General features: G+C 31.7%; 1 protein-coding gene and 1 long non-coding RNA gene across 5 annotated transcripts in view; one reads left to right on the top strand and one right to left on the bottom strand.

Annotated features, from left to right (window-relative positions):
- Positions 1–18,052, bottom strand: part of LOC148281489 (uncharacterized) — a 163,909-nt gene that overhangs the window by 32,519 nt on the left and 113,338 nt on the right. Inside the window, exon 1 of one of the 4 annotated variants that reach the window (XM_088226637.1) lies at positions 7,589–7,710. The exons of the other annotated variants lie outside the window; for them this stretch is intronic. The gene's annotated coding sequence lies outside the window, so the exon portion shown is untranslated. Of the gene's footprint in view, positions 1–7,588; positions 7,711–18,052 lie in introns of those variants that run through there. 4 annotated transcript variants of the gene reach the window in all.
- Positions 10,570–18,011, top strand: LOC148281490 (uncharacterized). Its single transcript, XR_015822344.1, has 2 exons — positions 10,570–10,759; positions 17,499–18,011. It is a non-coding gene; the product is annotated as an uncharacterized LOC148281490 (long non-coding RNA).

The raw sequence follows: 18,052 nt of genomic DNA, 5'->3' as shown, positions 1-18,052 counted from the left end.
AGACTTCTATTATTACCTTCTCTAAAATATTCTCCATCTCTGATGTAATAAGTAAAAAAAATAATGGTTCCATGTTCGGTGGCAATGAAGACTACAATTTTGCATGTGAAATAGAACCAGAATACAGGAAAAACGTTTTCAAATCCATCCTGCTATAAAGCTGTGTAATTATCAATACTAAAATTTTCTTTTTCAAGACAGACCAAAGAGTCGGATGCACCAAAAAAATGATGTTATTTTTAAGTTTTCGTCATTTTGTGAAAACAAGTTGTTTTAACATCTTTTTTATGCTAGAATTTTTTCTATTTTGACGACAACTTTTTCCATGCAAAATATGCACAGGATGATAATTCGTATTAAAAATAGTGAATTAAGTAAATAAAACATTATATGGGTCATTTCCAATTTTTGTGATTTTGGCGCGTCCGCAAGTGAAAATATATATTGAGTAGTAACTTCAGAGTTTTGAACATATATTATGTCAAAGTATGTGCCATAAACATAATGTTGCATAAAGAATAGCTGCTGTTTACTTATTTGAAAACACTATAAAAAATAAGTCCGAATAATCAACCAAATCGTGGTGTCCGCCACATCCGTGTCAACTTAAAAGTAGATATAAGTTAAACAATTTTTATTGATAAACGTTTTCTGATATTATATGAGCTAGACATGTATTTAACATATTACATTTAACATTTAATTAATCCAGTTGCGCTATTGACAAAGTTATAAGCAAAGGTAAGCGTCCGAGGAACAAATCTGTCTTACTCAAATAGAACCGAAATACTTTTAATTTCAATAATTATCCGGCGAGCACTAAAATCACAGGAAGCGTTGCTAGTACGTAATCAGTAGGTAAATTATGCGCTAGCAACGCTTTTTCTACCCCCTAGAGGGCGTTCAGAGTCGCACTGCTGGTCTCAAAATTTCGACACTAGCATCTCGAGAGTCTCGATATTGAAAATGTCTCGAATAGATCGTAAAATCCAGTCCTTGTCCCAGTCATTTGGACCAACTCAAAATATTGTTGGTCAACTTTTTTTATGCAGCTTCCCTTACTGAGCGATTAATTTATTTTATTATTGATGCGTGTATAATTATTAATGCCACGTATATAATCGGTCCAGGAAAGGTGGTAGGTTGGTGGCGGTAAATGCCAATACACCCATAGGAATGCAGTGGCAAGGTCGACCAACAATTCTTGGATAGGTACCAAATTAAATGAAGCATGTGAACATATTAAATATTGTGGACGCCAACCAGTTTTGCTAGGATGAAAAGACAGGATCATAATTACTACATCACAATCATAATTTATTCAAATTACACTCATAAGACACAATAAATAGATAGGCACTTAAAAAAAGACTTATTCCAAGCAATTGACATTATAAAAGTAGAAATAGATTTTAATAAAATCACTTCGTAAAGTACCCTCAAGAGGAATGGCTGAGGCAGAGACATTTGATGAATAGGTATTTTAACACAATTTTTCTGTCACTCTCTCGCAGACGCCTCGGACTGATTTTGCCTAGCTAAAATCGATAAAATCGTGGTTTCGTTGTCCGTTTTCCGCAACCCAAAACTGGACCAATTGTGTTATTGTTTTTTTTTTTCAAAGTTATCAGAATAAATTTTTTTGTGACGGTACGTTTACCGTTTTTCAAAGTAACTTATCATATTTGTGTATCGTGCGTCCGAAGACGGCGATAAAACTGGACGCTTTTAATAGTTTTTGGATGGTCCTAGCTCCCATGAGAAACAATTAATGGTGTGTAAAATAATCACCGCTCTAATATCATAATCCGAGTCGACCCATCTTTTCTGTGGCCTTCCAGCACTTCTTTTGTTTGCCCACGGTCTCCAATTTATTATTCTGGGTGTCCACCTGCCATCATTTTGCCTCGCCAAGTGTCCTGCCCACTGCCATTTCAATTTCGCAGCACGATCCATGATATCCACGACTCCGGTTCGGCGCCTTATTTCTTCATTTCTTATTTTGTCTCTTAGACATACACCGAGCATCTGTCTTTCCATGGATCGTTGCGTGCATTTTAATTTCCGGCTACTTTTTTGTGTTATAGACATGGTTTCTAGTCCGTATGTTGTCACCGGCAATATGCACGATTCATATACTTGTCTTTTCAAGCATATAGGGACTTGTTTATTTTCAAAAATATATTTAAGTTTGCCGAAAGCAGCCCAACTTAGCCCTATTCTTCTTGGTAACTCCGCTATCTGGTTATCTTTACCAAGTTTGACTTTGTGTCCTAGATGACCACTCTCAATAAAACTCAGTAATTAATAATTTTGAAATTTGTATAAAATAAGACATATTTAAGTTGGAAATGTTATAAATGGATTACTAGTTTTAAATTTGAATGTCGACTTAGGCGAAGCGCCTCTGGTCAATAATTAATACGAGTACAATATTGTACATAAAACTAAACCAAGAAGTTTGATTGATATTTTGTATACAAATTAAAGAGTGAAGCTGAAATATACAATTATTTGGTCATCGTAAAAGGATGTACGGCATTCCGTTTCACTTTTCAATAATCATTACGTCACGGTGCCACGTTTAAACGGTTCGATAAAAAAAATCACCATATTATTAAAGATTCAGTTTGTCATTGATTATTTGTCAGTGAAAATAAATTTTTGTCTAAAATTCAATGCAATTTATTGTAGGAATAAAAGAAGTGTGACACTGTTTTTTGTTTTTTTTTAGTACGATTTAACATCTTATGGTACGTTCTCGGGGTCATGTGAGGTTTTGCCGCGACCAATATTTGAGCACTTTCAGGGGGCTCGTGTGCAAAAAGTATAAGGATTACAGAATATCTGAAACTATGGCTAGATAGCCTGTTTCGTCGACTACCGGAAATAGGTTGTCGCGAGCGGAAGTGGGGTTGCGAGGTGGCGCCACAGCGCTGAGCGTGGGGGTCTAAATTTGACGTGACATATGTAATTTTGCATTCACGAAATGATCCGGCGGGAGTAAAAAGAATAATCCCTGTATTATTTTTTTAAATTTAAGCTTCACGCGTCTTTTATTTCTGTTAGTTTATATTATTTAAAATTTGTGGATTTAAATCCTGAAGTAAACTTCAGAATCACCTGTCTATTATTTCATTTGATTTTATTTTATTTGATTTATTTCTAGATTTAAACAATCACAAAAATAGACTAGATCTTATCTACCACTGCAATAAGGATGGTATTTCAATCCTTATTTTGACACTATGCCTTAACGTAACTTTATACCAGCTTTATAAATAAGGCCCTTAGTGAATATATTTTTCGGACAAAGTATTTTTTTTAAAATACATTTAATATGGGACAAATGTTTTTTTTAAATACGTAATTCTAAAATCGCTCGAGTCTGTGCGATTTTTGCATAAGGCCGTTTTAGCGATTACTTTAAAATTGTCCGGTTTACGATACCTGTAAGAATGTAGATATTTTGACCGGAAGTCCTTGTACTAATTCTCTCCGGGAGACATTCTTTTCAATTTTTTACGAGAAGACGGTAATACCATGAAGAATTTTATGGTTTAAAAAACCCCACAGAAATGCAGCACTGAGAGGTTTTCTACTAATCAAACGTTGTAGAATAACTTATACGTACATTAATATCATAGGTCGAGATAAATTATTACTTTGAACTAACTTAGTATTAACATTGAAACTCTGAAACTCTTTGAACTGTGCTTAGTATATGTAGATAAAATATAACTGTTGCATTAAATAATAGAACTAACTTTTCAAGAATAAAAAAACGACTAAAAAAGGCCATTCACGCTAAAAAAGTTGAGATAAAAATGATTGAAAAATAACTATTGCGTCCTTTTCAAAATGGACAAAACGGGTTGGGTTGTATGAAAAAAGAAAGATAAAGCAACCAATGAGGAAGTTAAACGTTTTTTTATTTTTTTTTAAATAGTTAATAGACTATTAAACTACGCCGTTTGAAAAAAAATATGTATCATATTATCAGCGCGATGATTTTTTTAAAGTTTTTTATTTCTGAAATTAATCCGCATGTGACATCTTAAGTTCTCATCCGCTTCTTTTCGATTAGTTTTGCCGATCAGTCCGTTTACGATAAATAAACCGGAAATCTACCACAGTTCTCTTATCATTGGTTGATTTATATGAACTAGTGACGTTCAAAGTAGTTCGTATTTTTAAAAATATTTTTTTCGTACGTTTTCAAAAAACTTTGTCGAATAGATAATTTAATGCTTCAATTTTTACCGCGCGTAAGAAAACTTTTTTTATCCAATTTTCGTAGGGCTAAAGTTCCTCATTTTGCCTACCTTTATGAAAATGCAACAAATTTTTCTATTAATTGTTTTTGTTAGTGATTTTGTTAAAAACATAATTCTTTAGTTTTGTTCAATTATTTTGTTTTATAAGACCATCGAGCGCTTTCGCCAAATATGCATCTTTAGGACTGGTTAATCGCTTACAACATTTTGAACTAACACTTATACTTGTTTACAAGTTTAAGGAGATCAGAGCATCATATTTTTTTTTGGGAGTAAAAAACATAATATAATAGCAACAAGTAAATCATTTTAAAGGCGAGGACATTTAACAAAGTCGGAAATATTCGAAATATAACGATACTTTATCGTCAAATTGTAAACTCACAACAAGATTACCTTCAGGTTAAGTTGTAAGGTGTAATTTTTAAACCAATGATTGTTCACGAAATTTGACGCGTATCACAAAAAACGGTCCCTAGATCACACTTCTTTTGACAATTTGTACGCATAACTCACCAATAAATTTCGATACTGGTTTTTGTAGGCATGTACGTTTTGACCTTAGAGGTTCATGCTCTATAAATTCCTATACTGCACCATCGTTCTCTGAGTTCCACAAGGCTGCGAACCTAGGACCTTGTGCTGCAAATAACTGATTTTTTAATATTATTTTAGCAGACCCATCAGTCTTGATTAACCCGTTTGTTGTGTCCCAAATGTTCCCGTTTGGGACTTACAACTATTTATTATGGAATCAATCTCCGATTTTTTACAATACCGAAATATTATTTTACGTCCTCGTCGAGTGACAGTTATAACTTTTTGTTAGTCACGCGTTTGGCATTTTCTTTAGAAACCTCAAGTTTAGTATGACTATTTGAATCTCACGAAATAAGCTTTTTTATAACTATGTAAAACAAAAAAGAATGTTAAAAAAAACGATAGAATTTTCCAAAAAATCATATTAATATTTACTTCTGCTCTAAAATTAGCACATTGGAACAGTCACAAAAATAAAATTTGCAAACAGCAAAAACAATGAAATATTAATTTTTTAAATATATTTTTTGGAAAACGTGTTTTGAAGTTAGAAGATACAGAAATGTCATTATATATTTGGTGTTACTTTCATAAGCAACGATAAAAATATGAGAAAAAAATGGGTTAAAGTTCGCGATAAAACAACAACTTATAAGGGTAACGAAAGTATATAAATTGACAAAGAGTAAAATCGATAAAATCTGGTAAAATCGATAAGATCTAGTAAATTCGATTAAATGTTAGGTAGGTATGCCGATGCAGTGCCCTTCTGCACCATTGGATGTGGAAAGGGAATGACAAAATAAATTAAAATAAATACTACAAAAAGAGTCGTATTGTGTTATTTATTACTCAACTGTGAAAAGAAATGTGATTTATTTCTTTGCTGTATTGGAGTAAAGGGTATTTTGTTATAATATGAATGGACATTGGACATCAATGAAGACCAAAAATACCGGCGGACCTTATGATCCATCATCACGTCACCAAATACGTGCCAGAATGTAGCCATCTTTTCTTATACTCTGAATGGTCAGTGGCCAGCATTTACATTAGTGATATTTATGGAATTCGCTCCATGATTCATGCTACATACATATTTAATACCGGTAAACTGTTTTTAGATAATGTCTTTTGTTTAAAAACACTAGGAAAAATAATAGTTCATCATTAGTTACGTCGCTACGGAACTACAAACAGCCTTGATTGTGACTATCTCAATAGAGACGAAGCAATTTTTAGGAAATGGAATATTGAAGTCAAGCCATTTACATTATCATTGGGGGATTATCATCACTTTAAACTTGTGAAGCATGAAAATTTATTGTCATTTTTTTTTTGTTTCAACCATGTAATTGTTGCAAAATAATTTAATATTATTTTAGACTTATCTTTCAAATGTTTATATTTACATAAATAGTCGTATTTAAACATTTTTAAAATAAATAAAAAAATCCCTAGACTAAATAATATGAAAATGTAGAAGGATCAGACGCCATTTTAAATAATTCGCACTCGGGGATTTTTGACAGGAACAATAGTCATTAAAATCTACAGAAATAAAGCCATGTGCTGCTTTTACGATTAAAGAACACTAGAAAGTTGTTCAAAAGTATTGCCACAGTGAAAAAAACATTAATAGTGTTAAAAACAAACTAATGTGTACCCAGGGACGCTAGGGAATAAACCCAAAAGGATAATAACATTAACTAAAGTAAAAAACAGGTAGCAATCAACTGTTACTCGATAGAGTATCGTTAGCCCTGCGAGGCTCAGGCGCAGGTATCCATCGAAAAAAACTTTCTTATAAGGAGTAGGTATGTAGTTTGGATTCACAGCGAACCCTAGAGTCGTGACTGTTTTGGAATGTTCCGAGCCTTTTGTCTGGGGATATTGTGTACCGTGTGGAGCCCCGTACAAAGAATGTTCTACAACAAAGAAAGAAAACAAACCTGGGGCTTGAATCACTACTGAGTTACGTAAATTATTATAAAACACGCCTTGATATCAAGATAACTCGCTGGCTATCGTGTGTAGCTGAGCCAGGCGGGATCATTGCTACATTGGTAGTATGTACTAACAAGTTTCTTTGTAACTTTGTATTACTTTTATCAAATTATTCTCAACGCTCTCTGTATTGTATAGAGGCAGTCGAATTGTCGAAATTGGTACTCTAAATCTTTGTGGCAATTCATGAAACTGCTATCTAGTACCGACCGAAAACCAACAAATCTGTTTCGTTCAAATTAAAAAATTCAAATATATATCTTTAAAAAAACAACAGTCATTATCATTAATAATGTAGCCATTGAACAAGTCCGTTATATTAAAGACTTTGGTGTCCTGTTTATTATATATTAATAAATTATAAATCCCCGATGACTGCTTTAGATTTACCATTACTGTCAAGCAGGAGGACAATAAATGACCACTTGTTTATTTGTAAATTATTAAATAATAAAATAGATTGCCCCGAACTGTTAACTTTAATAAACTTTCGTATTCCACATAGACCAACAAGACTTAATTTTTTGTTTTACAGTCATCATCATGGTACTAATTATTTAGACTCGAGATACTTTATTTCGTCCACAGAATTTATATTTAAATTATCAATATTAATATTGTAACCTCGGGGTATTATTTTTTTCCCAATATTCATATATTTATGCTAGACAATATTTATGAATTACATCAAAATGGAGTCGCTTGTGTAGTAATGTCTCACTGACTAAGACTATAAAACATTAAAAATAAACAAGACATCTTACCGCATACAACTTGAAGGACAAAGAACTAAATTAAGAAGATGCAATAGACAAAATATTATAAGAATGATAAACGTTTCGAACGAAGTTTTCATCGTAATAAGAGCGAGATTAGATAGTCTTATGTACGCGTTGTGTTTACTGAATAAATCTGAACCCGCAACGTGTTGCGTTCCTTATGTGACGTATTTATGTGTCGGTAGAGTTTACTCAGTTCAACAATACGAGGTAATATCATGTTTATCCTCTAGCAGGGCGTACAAGACGTCTAATCCTTTATCAAATATTTACCAGCATAATTTATTACAGATCATTGTTAAGAGAGGTGCTTGAACCTCTGCTTCTGCTTAGCATTAACATATTGTTGGATCCGTATTAACTACGACATCAACTAGGCGACTAGATTTTTCCGTAAGCTATCCATAATTTACTGTATCGAGGTTATTGTATGGGAATACAAATACGAGTACACATTGGGCGTAAATTATGATATCATTCGTGGCCAAACAAAAGGTCGGGTTTAAATTTGAAATATGACACCCATAAATAAATTACCTAGCGGTAAATCATATTTTTCAACGTTTGATACTCGATAGTTTTGACACGCACATATTGAGCTGAGTTCGAAACAGATAAACAGAAAGCGGACACTCTCAAATCAATTCAATTTGGTTGAAAAAAATCGAAAATTCTACGAAGTAACAGAAAATGATTTATGAAAACGAAAACCAAACCTCGGTTTTAATAAATGACCTGTCTGTATAGACTATAGACGAAATGCCAATCGCGTTGCATCACATATCGAGGAACACCATCGGTTGGATGTAAAAATCATCGGTAATATAAGTTTACCCTTTGGGTGGAGGTGGAACGGATCACGATTCTGGTATTTTTATATTTTTTCTTTTCAGCCGGTGTCATCGTGAGTCAGTTAAATGATTTGGTTTCATAACGAATAATTACGTATTCATCATATTAATATTAAGTTCAATTCGAAGAAAAGGAATCTCGTCAAGTAATAAATATTTGAAAACTTGATGGTAGAATATGAATCGCGCAGGTTTTTACGTCTGCAGAAGAGGAAATGATATATAATGTATGATTTGGTTGAAGAAGTTAGTATGTATAATTATTTGATTATTGCGTATCAAGCTTTTGCAACTTAGATAAATTCGCGTTGTAGCGTCGCGTCGATACAATTAAACCTGTTGGTTTATTAGTTACGTGTTTCACAGTTCAGAGTGACAGATTCCTGAATTCGAAGGTTCTGATCCAAGATACTAAGACTGGGACCAGTTCGCTGTCAGATTATGTTATTTAATAAGGTTTGACACTTCTCTCGCCCGGCTGGGTTAAGCGGTTAAGCGGACTGTAATATATTACAACAAAGGAATACCATCACACCAGATCCAGGGAGGATAAGATGCAGCTAACGAATATGAGACGAAAGTTGCGCCTGATTTATTGACCTGACTGTTAATAGTTCTTAATGGACAGTTGGGAGTCGGGAGATAAATAGAAGCGCTAAGAAAGAGTTATATAAATAGCCTGTTAATTATTTACACTTAAAGACTAAATACATTTGAATATATAAAACTCACCGAATAAAACATTAAAAAAATTGCTTTCGTAACATAGTGACACAGTCATGCCTGTAGCATTTCAATAATATATATTTTAATGAATTAGACTGCTTTTTGCTGTATTGGCGTATTAGTTGAACAATATTGTAGGAAGTCATAACCTTACAAAACACATAAATATTTATTTATATTTAAATGACTCAGTTAGCGTGGATGTTTTTTTTTATATTCTCTATTCCCAGTGTAGCGAATGGACGAACGTGATTCGGTGTCAATAAAGACAAACTACCTGCCAATTTTCTTGATGCCTTTGTCCGATACAACAGTGGAAATAATCCAAAACGATTAACTGCTTTAGATTACGCCGTAAAATGATTCTCATGCTAATGGTAAGTAACTGCCTACCTTTAATTTATGTCAAGCCTGATCAGGCAGCTGGTTCGATTAAAATATTTAGTCATATAAAACAAAACAATCAATGTCTCAAGTTCAAAAGCCTTTGAAATCTGAGTTTCGTAATCAACTCGCTTATACACTGAGTTCTTCAAATCCGTCTATTAAATAAAGACGTGCTGAAAAATCCAGACGTAATTTATCATATATAAAGCTCGTGATGTATGCCATGTTAGATACTCTAAAGATAGTTGAGGTGACTGTTTTAAAAACAAGTTAATGGTAAGAAAAAAAACATTGTATTTTGCTTGTAGGTGGACGGATATACAGAATAGTATTTATGTAAAAATATACGTAAAATAATAAATGATTGATTAAAACACCAAAAAATATTGAATCTAGCTTTAGTATGAAATAGGCTGATGAAGTAGCCATCAGTGGCACACTTGTACGGACAGTCAATTTGCAGTTGACTAGATGTATAAAACAACTCATTAATTGCTGTCAGAGAACGTGAAGTCGAGTGAGTCAAAATACGAACATGTCGAGGAACAAGTGCAAAATAGCAGATGTGATGTTCCGCAATTTACTCCGCAGTGGGAGGACATGTGGGCTCGTATAAAAAACAATAAAATTACAAATGATCATATCATAATACGCATATATCACTCCGCTGATGTACCTAAGCTTCTAAGCAGAATAGAAAAGGACAATATAAGCGCCGCGAAGATTGATTGCCTCGCAAATGAAATTGACAAGCAGTCTACGTGATAGGATGCACTTGAATAGATATTAAGGCTATGAAACAGTTTACTAGAAAAACAAGAACAGAATACGGAAATTTTCCGAGATAGCGACTAAGGAAGGATAGTGTTTGTATAATTTATTGACAAGAAGGCCGATAAGATAGTTTAAGAGTCGTTTGCGTATATTGACTTTTTCTTAATCTTCCGGTATATAAGCAAAATACGTATAATATTAAAGGCAAAGAAAACTCGACATAGCTAGTAATTTTTTAGTGCATATCTCTCCATCATATTTATTTATTTTAAAGAAACAAACAGTCGACAATGATATAATAACATTTATTTAAAAAATACAGTTTAAAGACATACCAGCAAAGTTTCTAAATAAAAATCATACATATTATTAAATTGTGTTACAACAAAAGGATGTGTTTATGTGTATTTTTATGAGAGTAAGTGTAGATGTGTGTTTATGTGTATGTGTTCAGGAGGGTGCATCATTAAATAGTAAGTGCGATCGTATCGCAGCCAGAAATAATAAGTCTTTATTTATTTTTAAATAAATTAAGGGGTTTGTAAAATATGTCAATTGATGAAAAAAAACATTATAGTTAGAGCAAGAACGATAGAGGAAAGAGTGTTGTGCATAGTTAGTGCTACAGACTGGCAGATGGAATAAATACTTATTTCTTGCCACACGAAAAGGGACATTAAGATTAATTTTGGAGAGTAGGTTAAAAGAGTCTACTTTATTATGTAGGATACGTATTATACTCGACATTTTGATCAAACTTCATAGCTCTGGTATCCTAATTATAAAATGTATCTATCCGGATCCAGTGGTACATAGGGCACTGATTTTGGTACATAAAAGCAATATGAACAGTCTTGTGCTTTAGATTCAGGCCAGAAAAATATAATGTTTTTTTTTTCTAAGCATGTTCAATTACAGGTTACCGAAGAAGATACTTTGAATTTTCATACAAATATACACATTTTCGTACATAAATATCGATGTTTGTTTATACCGTCTCGATATGAACGGATGAAAATAGTGCTCATAATCGCGGCTCAGGGACTGTAAAATACCGAGGTAAAAAGTAAAAACACCCAACAAATATCTCACATCGGGCAAGGGATTATTTTTCTTGTTCTATAGAACACTTGACTTGTAAGTATGGGTTTTGCGTATAAAAAAAACTCATCTACAATATATTGTTACAGCACTAAAATACATTTTGTCGTTAATTGCCCGCGGCCCGTTTCAAACGCATCGTGTAAATCCACATGACATGGTAAAATAGGGTGAATTTAGTGGGTACATTCAGGTACTTAAAAATTCTGAAAAAGCAAATTGAGTGAAGAATAGTAGGCCTCGTGGCGTACTGGTTAGTCCGTTTACCTGCCATTAAATACTTTATTATGTAATAAATTAAAATAAAATAAATATCGATTTTTTCGATTGTATGGATTAGACCCATTTCTGCATTTCATTTGGAGCGCATTAAAAAAACACGTAGTATAATAAGAATTGTATATTCAAATCATGATAGGTGGTAGGCAGACGAAATGAATCTTCGAAATAAATTTAGTCCACATACAACTTCTGTCTGACGTGACTAGTATCTATTAATGAAACATTTAAAATTCTAACAGTGTAACTATCAAAGCTTTTTGGAGAATCTTGCTTAATCAAGACGTTCCACACTAAAGCTTTTAAAAGCATGCATTCATATTATGTGTACATATTTTTAAAAATATGATAAAGCGTAAATCTTCGATAACGGAAATTTTAATTTAAAGTAAGTACAAATAAAGAAATCATCATGATATTTCATCTTAGTGGTAGGCAGAGACGATGGAACTCCACACGATACTTAAATACACAAACTTAAAAAAAAACAGTGCCCGGTTTCAACGTTTTCGCGACATAATAAAGACTGGTAAATAAAATGTATTAATAAAAAAACAGTAAGAGTAAATAATTCAAAACTATAAAAGTATGTAATAGGGAAATATCACATTCCACGAATACATATAAAAAATACATGAAATGGATTTAGAATAATTAATTTTATTTTCGAAATCAATATGGATATTGTGGAGAAATGTTTTCATACATGAATATAAAAAAGAAATTTAATAAAAATACGTAGTTAGAAAAACGCAACATGTTTGGCCTTGGTAGTTGTGACGTCAAGATTCGCGACAATGTTCTAAACAAATTTGAATGGGCAAATAAACATGAATCGTGACGTTTTAGGGGCGCGGCCAATGAAAATACCGTTTTTGCGGGATTTCAAAATTACAAATGCTCCTAATAATTAACAATTTTTTTTTCTTACTGTACAGTATTTCATAGAGCTTTATTACTTTAAAAATGTGAAAAAAAACTTGATATTGTGATTGAAGTGAATTGTTTTTGTCTAAAGTAATGATCACATAATTATTCCCAATTGCTCTACCCAGTATGATAAATTTACTTATTATTTTTGAATACTTTATTTTTTAGACATCCTAATTGACAATCATTGGGTTCACCGGGATAAGATAGCCAAGAACTTGATAAAAGAAAAGCCACAAAAGAAAATACGTAGGTATTTAAACTCATTAAAACAACATTATATGAATTGTTGTATTTAACCAGTTACACTTAAAAACATATTTCCTATGGACCACAGCTGTCTAATTTGCTGAAAACAAGCGCAAATGATGGAACTTCAACCCCCCTCACCACTCACTACCTACCTCCTCAATCACAAAACAACACTTGAATTAAAGATTTGATTTATAATCTCCATCTGAATTAGATTTCGGTAGACTTTGTTAACATTAAAGCAAGAAAGGAGCTCTGCTTTGGTGTGGACGTGTGGAGCGAATAGACAGCGAAAGAACGGCTAAAATATTTACAGTGCGAATGTTGATGGATGCCGAAATAGAGGAGGACCGAGAAAGACATGAATTGACCAAATCCAACAAATACTTGAAGATGGACACGCTAAAAGTCGGAGTAATCGGCGCGCGTGCATGAGAAGATGCATGAATGAAGAGGAAATGAGATTTGCATGCAAAGATAGAGTGATGTGGCGTTCTATCCTTTCTGCCTACCCTTACGGAGAAACAGCGTGATGGTTTGTTTTTGTTTTTGTTTAAATTATAAAATAAGATTTTATTAATTTCTATGTAAATTATACCCCGGGGAGCACGAAGTACCTACCTTGGAAATCCGGCGGTGATGAAATAAAATATAAATGATTAAAAAAAGTGCTTTTATTTTTATTTTGACGAAAAAGTAATCGCCGGATTTTTATCGAGTTATTTTTATTATTATTATTAACAATTCATATTATAGTATAATGTATGAGTCCAATTAAAGTTTTTAACGACCATATAATACTTTTTGTAGAAATACTAATGAACAGAATAAAAATATGTATGAGTATAAAAAAATATTTTTAAAAAATCATACGACAGAGTTAAATTATATAATAATGATTTCGTTCCCAAAGCGTTAAGAGGGATTAAAAGGATAAGAAAATATTGGGATAAAAGATTAGGATAAAAAAGGAAAAAGGGTGGATTCTGTTGACGAGATTACCCTTAAAATGCCTATAAAGAATAGAGACAGGAGAATAACGTGGTAGTGATACATGTTTAATTAAAAAATATAATTAAGATGATTTACAAAAAACATAGACTATTTCCTAGTAATAAATTATACGTAGAGAGTGGACTACTTAGTTTTAGAAAATTATATTTATGTCAGTGCCTGAAATATGTTTACTTGAAAAGGGAATTGTTTGGTAATAATTTTAATCGTATTAGTAATAGATCTGATAGTGTACTGTCGGTTCCAGGATGCAAAACTAAGTTTGCACAGAGGCGCTCCTTACATGTTGGTCCAAGATTCTTCAATCTTCTAGCTAAGGAACTACAAAACATGAAATCACTGGTACAGTTTAAAGTAGGTTTTAGGTCTTGGGTTAGCATGGAAGAAACAGATAGGACACATTATTTTTTTTTTAAATGCATACTACAAATAAATCATGTTTTCGTAATATCAGCATATGTTAATTTGGTTTTTATTTTCTTTTCTTCTCATGGTTATGTCATACCATATTTTTATGTTAAAAACTTTTTAATAATTAAAAAAAGGAATGGCCCACGCTCAGACGCTGAAGTCTTTGTGAGCATTTTTTCCCATCTATGTTATAGCTAAATTTTAAGATGTATTTCTCTAAATTGTATTTTTGTAATTATATTTCTATGTAAATAATATATGTATGGAAAAATAAACAAATAAACAAAAACATAAAAAAAGTAGTTCAAAAAAGGAAATAAATGACAAAGTTTTGAATAAAATATATCAAATATATTTATTCTACATTTTATATGATTACTAACAACTAATATATTTTCGTGCAATGCCAAAAGTTAACCCTGGCTTTGCTGCAGTTGCTATTTCAGGACTTATGCAACTTAGGCTTAGCACATTGGTTCATGGTCTTATACTGTCGTTTATTGGAACAACGCAACGCTTGTCTTGTAAAAACACTAACTAATAAATTCGCAAGGCGCGTTCCAAGCCTTTTTTGTTTACGCACGCGATGTTAGTTAATTGGAACGATTGGAACAAACATGTTGAGGTCAACAAAGTAACATTTGTATTTATAATAAGAAAATCACAACAATTCATCAGAAGTTGAAATCACGTGTTTAAGTAAAGTACAAGTTATATTTAGGATGTATTCGACGGACTTAATAAAACTGTGGAATGTATAATGTGATAATGTCGGTGTCACTAACATTATTTGTATAAAATACACTATTACCTTTATGATGTTACGCACCTTTTAAACGAAATATCTCAATACTTTTATAACAGATGTCAACATAGACATTCGTTGCCATAAATTGCATGTAGTGGTTATTTAGCAGTACTTTCCGATGCATATGCATTATTCATTTTAACCATAATCTAAAGTAGCACTTCTAATGTTAACCCCTAGACAAACATTTCGAAAAAAATAAAAAAAGACCATTGTATAATACTTATATAACAAAATTAAACTCATATCTATATAAATTTTATATTTGTGGCTCTAACTTTGTGGTTGTTCATTATAATAAAATAAATAGAAGACATTTGTTTTTAACCACTTATTTCTTATTTTTTCTATCGACCGGTTACTATAAAATAAACTTGTAAAGCTTTAAAACCGGTCAGTAGAAAAAAAAAACTGGTTAAAAACAAAGTAATTTTATTTATGTTATTATAAACTCCATATCATTTTGACTTCGAGAGCCTAGATTAAAAAATACTGTACAAACGATACCAGTTTCGAGTAGGAATTTTCTAGTACGTAAATTATTTGTTAAAATAATATGTATCCAAACAGCCAGTTTTATCGATAACAATCATATTCAAAATCGAGTGTCAGGTTTTATAAATCAGGCAAAAATTAAACAGGAGTTGTCTACCACATACGTAAGTACCTATTCAATAAGGTTTTCACTTTTAAATCCATAAGAAACGTTTTATAAATTTACTAGTGACCATATAAAAAGAATGTTCAATCCATAAAAGCTTAGACAAGCTACCGCGGTAATGAGTTGTAATAGAATAATTAATGTTTTATACGACTCAAGCCCAGCTATATAAAGCGCGTGGGAGCTTTAAGCTTACGAAGAATATGGGCAGGTATTACAAATGTGTGACTTGTAAGGTTACAAATAATAAACTGTGACTTGTACGGTTACAAAAAATAATAAACTTTTACGGTTTTATGGTACAATAACGTTTTATTTTTGTATTATTAACCATCCAAATTGCGCTTACATGTTTCATATCTTTTTAAAATGTTTTACTTATACATTTTTATGGTAAAATAATTACTTATAATTATCATTCAATTTATTGGTAAACAAATAAAACTGAATCTGCCAAAAACGGTAGAGCTTAAAGCTTAAACCATAACGTCCAATAATGAAAATTAACATTCAGCTCTCGGCCTCTCAACTCTCAACGGAATTCAGGTTTTAACTGTATTTTTTTTTAAACAAATGGAAAAAAAATATCACAACACAAATTACAATAAAAAGTGTTTATGTTCTTATACATACATATGTCCAGTATACACAACATTGAATACGTCTTCAAATAAATTGTGATTCGTCCATCCCTAAACGATTTTGTCAAAAACTCCTTGGAAATATTATGTAAAATGTTGCATAAGATAATACTTATTTAAAAAATTAAAGGATATTGACATGCAATCCTCATGTTATTCTCTTTATGTGATTATTCAACGGTGGATTTAAATATTTATTGTTCGGAATATTTATTTTATCAACTGTAAAATAATCAATTATTTTATTACTACTTTTTCAAACGATTTGTTTTGGTCATAACATTCTGAAAATAAAACATTAAGGCCGATAGTACTTAAACAAGTATAAGTACACACTGTTTTCACTGTTTTCGTTAAAATGTAATAGGGGGTTGCTTCTATAGGTATAACTTTTTTACTGCAATCCGATTTGTCCACTTTGAGAAAAATACGAAAATTAATTAGACAGTTTTCTATGTGAAACAAATTTATTATCGACTTGCTTTTACTCGTGTGGATGTAAACCATATCGATCAGTAAGTTGTCCTTGATAAATAATCAATATAGACAATGGGCTTTGAAAAAAACGCAAAATGTTTTGATTATTTTAAGTAAAAAAAAATATGAATAACATACAAAGTCACAAAATTATGTTAATAAAACCATTAATCATAATAAACGCACTAAACGAATATTTGAATTTTTAATTATCGCGTAAGGAATATAGAAACAGTCAAAATATGACAAGGTTATATGCAAACACACGATGTATAGTTGTCCTCATAAAAACTATAATTAGTGAAGGCAGATACTAATTTGACCACGCAATTAGTAACGCTTAGTTATTGATAAACATCATGAATTAATAATAATTAACCGTGTAATTGTATATTTTAATAGAGATACAAAATTATTTGTTCTATTACATAATGTAGTATTTACTCAAATGCTTGGACCTTAAAGGTGCAAGTGTTTATGATGATTTTTTTCCATGTTTGAAATATTTTGTTTTATGTTTCTTGTATACACAAGTATTTTGTATTTGGTTATTATAGTTACACTTTTTATTTTATTTTGCTAGATGGGAAAGCCGCTCTGCACTAGATACGCTGCATTGGAGTAAAAATGCGCGCCACTGGGTGCGGATAAGGAAATCATGATGATAATACCTGATTTAAACTAATTGAAAAATATTGATAATCACCGTGTTATATTCATTGGAATGTATCGGAGTATACAAAACATTTAGCAGAAATGTAAAGCGCTAAGTGCTCGTTATGAGTCTTCATGTTACATGTTCCACCCACTCCGAAGGCTCTAGAAGTTTAACTAATAATGTGTTGACATTATAAAAATTTGTTTTCAAAACAGGTACTAGACATAAAGCTAAGTGTTGCTAAGCCTTAAAGCTGGCCGTGTTCTTTATTGGTTCTGTTCCTACTGAGACGAATAATGCCAACCCATTTGTAAGAAGTGCGTAGTGTCGAATAATATTACATACATAGGATAAAAATCCAACAAATTGAAAGATAAATTCTAGGAATGGCTCCGTTTAAATAGAGTATATTTATTTATTTATTTATTTATTATCATTATATTACATACACAAAATTATAATTTATGTAAAGTTGCTTT

Source organism: Micrasema longulum, unplaced genomic scaffold, assembly GCF_059751315.1.
Source record: "Micrasema longulum isolate JH-2025_06_02 unplaced genomic scaffold, ASM5975131v1 h1tg000453l, whole genome shotgun sequence".
In the NCBI taxonomy this organism is placed as follows: domain Eukaryota; kingdom Metazoa; phylum Arthropoda; class Insecta; order Trichoptera; family Brachycentridae; genus Micrasema; species Micrasema longulum.
The sequence above is the reverse complement of the archived record's forward strand: the minus strand, read 5'-3'. Positions and strand labels throughout refer to the sequence as shown.